The sequence below is a fragment of the Chenopodium album genome, chromosome 5 (genome assembly GCF_948465745.1).
Source record: "Chenopodium album chromosome 5, dcCheAlbu1.1, whole genome shotgun sequence".
NCBI lineage: Eukaryota > Viridiplantae > Streptophyta > Magnoliopsida > Caryophyllales > Amaranthaceae > Chenopodium > Chenopodium album.
The window spans coordinates 53,237,658-53,245,227 of NC_137838.1; positions in this window are offsets into that span (position 1 = coordinate 53,237,658).

Sequence of the window (7,570 nt, forward strand, 5' to 3'; positions counted from 1 at the left end):
ATATAAATCAAATGAAAATTAAATTAAATAAATATAGATTTGATTTGGTCCAAACCCTCAGTTAATTCTACCGTTCACGCCTTGGTTTAAGTATAGAACTTCAGTTAAAGTATGGACTCCTTGGAGTGCTTAAGGGAAGTATTTTGAGAGAATAGGATGGCTAGTGTTTAGGCTAAAGAGAGAGAAGAGAATTATTTGATGATCCAACTTGTTGATGATTGAAAAAGGGGTGATATGACCTCTATTTATAGAGAAAAAAGAGGGTCGAAGAATCAAGAAAAGATAAGAATTCGAATCGGATAAAACTCTTGCGATAGACAGCAGTTTTTGCGATTTTTGTTTTTATCATATCTTTTGATCCAGAAATCGGAATAAGATAAATAAGATATCGTTGGAAAGCTCTTGAAATATACTTTCTAACCCAATTAAATTCAGATTAAAATATGTTGTAGAACAAAAGATATATCCGAAATAGTGAGACGGTGTCAGTTTTGGATAGAGTTTGACATTTTATTCATATCTTTTCCGTTATAGCTCGGAATTTATATTATAATATATCATTGGAAAGATAATTTCAAGAGCTATACAAACATATAAAATTTGGATAAAAACTATGAGGCACGAAAATAATATCTGTCTATCTTTGAACGTCTTTCAATTCGGATAGAAAAAGGATTTTCAAAAAGAAAAGTTTTATTCAATTTCAAACTCTTTAATCTTATCTTTTCAAAACGGATAATTAAGATATTTTAGAAACTTATAGAAACTTCCAATTAATCCTAATTGGTTTAGGAATTGGATTAAATAATTTGGACCCTCTACATGATCATTGGGTCGTAGGTAAGGTGGGCTTAGGTTCGGTTTGGGCTCAGTTTAATATTTTGGCTATAACTTATTCATTATAACTCGGATTTGGGCTTGTAATATATCGTTGGAAAGATCTTTTCAAGCCCCATCCAACTATTTAATCATTGGACCCATATTATGGACCAAAATAAACTGTATCAAACGTTTTTATAAAAAGGACACGAAATGAATGATTTTAAAGGACACAAAATGAATTATTTTGGGTTTAAAGGCACGAAAAGAGGAAAATAAGTTATGGTTTGGGGAAATGGGCTAGGAGTTGGGTTGGTTTATGAAATGGAAATATGGATTTAAGCACTCCAAGATTAAATACTCAACCTGACCAATAATGGCGGTGAAAGGTTGTTCATCATCGGGTTTGGTTTTGGGGAGACATTTTTAGGTGTCTACACTGGGTGATGATGAAGCAAACAACACAAGACAAGAGGCGAGCTGCAATGATAAGATTTCATGACCTTTTTTTCTATTTCTTTTTCATTTTTTCCTTTCCCCAATAATTCTAGCATAGGTACCCTTCATCCTCCTTGAATTTAATTCTTAGAGTTTGATTTTTACCCTTCACTTTTTAAGTAAAATGAGCATTTATTCCCTTACATATGACCATTGCATTAAAAACAAAAAAAAACCATGTCAAACTAAGCACAAGGTATACCAATGATTTGAGGCACCCCTTGTAGCCCCATCATATCACCTTTAACCCTTCTAATTTACAATCAATTCTTCATAAACCACTTTGAGCCTCGTCTAACGATAGACTTTTCAGTTCTCAACCTACATCTACCTAACCTTGGGATGGGATGGTGTGTAACTTATGTAACTTCAAAAAGCTTGAGTGACTTCAAAAGATTAAAATAGCAAAAATAAATAATAATAATAATAATAATAATAATAATAATAATAATAATAATAATAATAATAATAATAATAATAATAATAATAATAATAATAATAATAATAATAATAATAAAAGTGTACAAAAGGGCAAGTGTTCCAATGTCTTTGACATGAACATGTCTTCGATATGAACACGTCTCAGATTGCGTCTCTTATCGAGTGCTCGGTACCGTGCCTGAGAAACATGAATACCAAGTGAGTAATAGACCGCATGATCGGGATTGCCCACACTTATAAAAATAAAAAATGCAAAAGCAAAAAAAAAAAGGAAAAAAAGAAAAAGAAAGAGAGCAAAAATAAATAAAGCAAAAAAAAAGAGAGCTAAACCTCAAGCATGAAAATATAAAGATTCAAAAGCAAGGTTGCACACCTTGGGGTCTTATCTAGGGTCTTGAGCCTTTTATCCCCTTCTTCTTCAACCTTTAGCCTAACCACGTTACAACCCTTAAAAAGACCTTTTTGAGGTATACACACACTTCTACGAGGTTCGGCTAGAGCTACGTTCGGCCTGATTCCTAACGGATACGTAGGCAACCTCACATTGAGGTGCGGACGTAATAAACATGCATCATATTCACATTCACACACCATGATCATATCAAGGGATCCCCTATGCTCATCCCTATCTACTTAGAGCTAGACTTGGGGGGTTGATCCTTACATCATTAGCTTACCTAGCCGAAAGAGTCACCATCTTTTGACTCTTCTTGAAATAATATTTTCCCACACACTTAGCCCTTGCGGCCTAACTTTAGTATCACTTTTTCACACACCGCACAGATACATGACCAAATATACTTTCCCTTAGGAACCCTTTGTCATGATATCTTAACATAACGCTGAAGCATGCCTTGTCATGTCAAAATCGCTCATCAATCATCATTGCATCACAAAGTATGAAGTACTTAGCCTCCGTGCCTAAGTTACCTACATACTTTCATTATTGAGTCAACTAGGATAGTCTAAGATGTTACAATCCTTGTACTATGAGAGACCACATTAACAGATTAAGCTCATTCGACATTGTAGACACCAATTTGTGTCTCCCCAAAACCAAACCCAGTGATGAGTACCTTTCGCGTCGAACTATAATCGAATGAAGCGAAAGTGTGGAAAGTCTAGTGTTGCGGAAAGTTTTAATTTCTTTTCTCTTCTCTCTGTTTTTGACAACTTATTTTAAGAAAACAGCCAATCCAGTTGGGTTGTTTCATGATATGGGTCCAATAGTAGTGTAGTTGAATGGGGCTAGACAAGAGCTTTCCAACGATATATTATAAGCCCAATTCCGATGAATATTGAGGAAGTTATGGCCAATTTACTAAACTGGGCCCGGTTTGAGCCTTACATACGGCACAATGATCTAGGGGAGGGCCTAATATGATTTATCATTCCTAATGCAATTAGGAATGGTTTTAGTCTTCTAGAAGGTTCTTTTCATTCTTAATTCAATTAGCATTGATAAATTGACTTTTGTTGATTGTTTAGAGTTTTAATTAAAATCAAAGAGCATTTTTGAGGAAAAGATACAATTTTATCCTCCTGTACGGCAAAATTTATCTGGTTTTAGAAAACGCGTCAAAAACAGGATTGGCGTCACACGCCAGGCATTGGCGCCTGGCGCTGACATTGGCGCCTGGTGCCAATGGCCAATGCCTGGCGCCAATCTCGTTTTGAGTGCGCCAGACTCTGTTTTGTTAATTTTATCTTTTTGGCTGATTTTCTCTATAAATAACGTATTAAAAACCCCGTTTTCATTCATCAACAATCAGTTTTAATTAATAATCACCTACAATCAGTTTTCATTCGCAATCATTAACTCTCTAATTCTCTCTTAATTCATTCATCTCTCTTTTTCTCTTTCTCTTTTCTAAACCTTGATTTTCACATACAAAATTCCGCATTCGCAAGATCTAGAAACACCTAGCCATATTCGAAGTTTCCTTCGCCCTTGACGTGAAGGGTTTAATTTCTGAGGTTTTGGTCCCAAATCTCTCTTTCAATTATTTAATTTAATTGTTTTAATCATTATTTTCCTTGACGTTACTAACGTGTGTATTTTGTTATTAGAAAGAGGTACGAGGCATCAAAGTAAGTACTTTAATGGTTTTTATTGATGTTATGATGTAGAAATCATGCTTACATTGTTATTATGATTCCTAGTATCATGTCTAGGGTAATTTTAATATCAAATATTTATATTATGATTGTTACGATGCTTCCTATTTTCTTCCTAATATTTATAATTGTTAGTATCATGTTAGGGTTAAAGATTTGATTTTTAACGCTTAGTGACATGCTAGGGTTTGTTATTAATCTTTTTAGTATCATGCCTAGGATCTTGCTATTATTATGCTTTAATATTAACATGAACATGATTATGATTATAATTGTTATAATTTATGATGATTATGAATATTATTATTATTATTATTATTATTATTATTATTATTATTATTATTATTATTATTATTATTATTATTATTATTATTATTATTATTATTTTGATGATGATTATTTTATTTATGATTATTATTTCAATTATAATTTATTTTTATGATGATGATTATTATTATTATTATTATTACTATAATTTATGATGATTATGATTATTATTTATGATGATGATATTTATTTATTATGTTGCTTGATTATATTTATTGTTATTGCTTGATCACACCTTTTATGCATATTTAAAGGGAATTGGTACTTGTAATCACGCTTAATGAGATATTTCATAATCTTGTTTAGGGTTAATGTGATTATAATTCAAGTGATCGCCAATAATAGTTTATTTGTGCATTATATTCAACCAACATAGATAAACAGGTTTAGGGTTAAACTTATTGATTGCATGTTAATTAAAAAGCGCACATGAATACGATCAGAATAAAGTAGAGGCCTATTATTAGGGCAGGTTCAATCTCTTTTAGGTTGGATTTGTACCTTCATCCCCGAACCCTTATTTGGTTCTAGACCTTATGGAGTTGACGATCTCTTGGATTGTTAAGGGGTGTAACCTTCACCTCGTGAACGGTTTACAAGTTCCTAAAACTTGTTGGCGACTCTTTTGCTCTATCTTCTTCCCTTTTGGACGCCACCGTACTTAAGTGTATGATCACAGTGGGGTTCGAGCTAGGGGTTAACGCTTGAAATATATTCCCTACAGACATGCACCTTCAAAGACTTTGCTTCTTTCTTTTTTCGCGTCTTTCTTTTTCGGGAGAAAGTCGGTACCCTCAACAAAAATGACGGAAATTTTGTTTTTTTTTTGCATTTCGAGTCATGTACATATCGCGTTTCATGAGTCAACACTACGCACACATGAGTCACATTGAGTCGAGTCAACCTCGAGTCAATCAATCATAGTGAGTCTAGTTTATACCTTGAGTCATGTCAAGTCAATGAGTCAAGCAACACTAAGTCTTAGGTCAACCCTAAAGAAAGATAAGCAAAGTCCTATAGTCAAAGATATAAATGCAGGTGCATCCCAACAAGCGAGGACATTCCCGGATTTTTTTTTCGAAAAAAAACCGCGAATATGACACAGGAGATTCCTCCAAGATAAGAGGAGTTACATAGATCAGTATATTAGAGATGAAGAGCTTTAATTTACAAAAGATTTAAGCGGATTTGGTTGAAAGGAAAAGACCAAGCTCAATGTTCGGAGCAAAACCAAGCAACAGCGGTAGCAAGAGCAGAATAGGGAAGACCCGACTCCAGCGCCAGATGACAAGGCTGTCGCCTAGCGACAACATCTGTCGTCTGTAGACAAAGTTCAGCACCTAGCGCTAGATCCCAGCGTTTGGCGACAGAGCCAATTCTTGGCGCCAGCGATATTTAAGCAGCGACAGAGCTAGAAGCCTCTCAAAATCGTTATTTCGACCTCATACAGCAATTTTGGGTTCCTTGGTACGCCAGTTAGCCCCTATAAGCAAATTAACATGATTAGTAGTCGGATCGATTACAATCGTAGTAAGTGATTGACTTGACAAAAAAATCGTCTCACTTAGCTTAAGCGCCTAAAACATTGGCTCATTACAAACACCAAGGCATCGGTTCAAAACCAAGCACATCACTTATACGACAATTTTTCCAAGATTGGATTGTCATCTCCAATTGACAATATTTCCAAAATATGGATTGTCGCACATCTTCTTCAAACGACAATTTTTTCAAGATTGGATTATCATCCCTGGAAAAGTTTCCAAGCGTGGATTGTCGTGCTCCTTCTTTGTTTGGTAAGTTTTTCCAAGTTCGGATTGTCATACATTCATGGATCTTTGGCAAGTTTTCCGAGATCAGATTCTCATACACCCAGTTCCCTATGGCAAAATTTCCCAAAGGATTGTCGTAGGTCTCTACTCATCATAAATTTCAGCAAAAGGTCCTCAACGTGGATTGTCATTCATTTCAGCAAGTGGCAAATTTTCCCAAAGTGGATTGTCGATCGACTCTTTTTTGGCAAATGTTCTAAAACGCGGATTGTTAATTGTGGCAATATTTTCCTAAAAGGATTGTCGCATAGCATTGGCAAATTTCCAAGGTGGATTTCTTTCAAGAGTTATATTCCAAGATGTGGATTGTCGATCGTATCAAAGTTCTTATGACAGATTGTTACGAAGCATTGGCAACTTTTCCAAAAATTGGATTTTGGCAAATTTTCCGAAATACGGATTGTCGCTACATCGTAGCAACATTTCCAAGGATAGATTGTTACGTGACATTGACAAATTTCCCTAAATCGGATTGTCATACATCATACAAGAGTTGTGTTGGCAACTATTCCCGAAGAAAAGAGGATTGTCATCACCCAAAGCATCAATAGCAAAATTCAAGCAGCATTAAGGATCAACAAGTAGTGGTCTTTTCAAAGACTATCACGGCGGAATCGGAGGTAGTTACAGGCGTAGCAGTCTTCAGACGGTATTCTCTAGCTTGCAGAATATCGTTAAAATAAACAGCGGGATGGCATTCCCTAGCTTGCGGAAGGTTGTCACAACAACAACAATTCAACAGCAACAAATCGGTTACTTTCAGAGACGTGTGCTCGACGGTGCAAGATGCGCGTTTCTTAACTCTTTTATCTGTTTAACTAACGCTAGTTTTGCAGGTATCGGCGTTACAAGAGTGATTTAGGATCGTAAAACGTTCTGAATCATTCTCCGTCCCTATCGTTACTTTGACTTTTGTTTTCGAAACTTGCGTTTCTCCAAACTCAGCAAAGTGGGGGCTTCTGTAGACACCCATTTGTGTCTCCCCAAAACCAAACCCAGTGATGAGTACCTTTCACGTCGAATCATAATCGAATGAAGTAAAAATGTGGAAAGTCTAGTGTTGCAGTTAGTTTTTATTTCTTTTCTTTCTCTCTGTTTTTTAAAACCTATTTCTATGAAAAACGTGCAATCTAGTTTGGTTTGGTTTATGGCAAGATCCAATAATGGTGTAGTTGGGTAGGGTTCAAAAATAGCTTTCCAACGATATATTATAAGCCCAATTCCGATCAATAATAAGGAAGTTATGGCCAAATTACTAAACTAGGCCCGGTTTGATATTTATATGCGGCCCAATGATCTAGGGGGGGCTAATATTGATTTATCGTTCCTAATGCAATTAGAATTGGTTATAGTCTTCTAAATTCTTCTAGAAGGTTCTTTTCATTCCTAATTTAATTAGCATTGAGAAATTGACTTTGGTTGACTTTTTAGAGTTTTAAATCAGAATAAAAGAAGTGTTTTTAAGGAAAATACGATTTTGCTCTTCTGTACGGCTAAATTTTATCAAAATTAAGAAAACGCGTGAAACAGGTTCC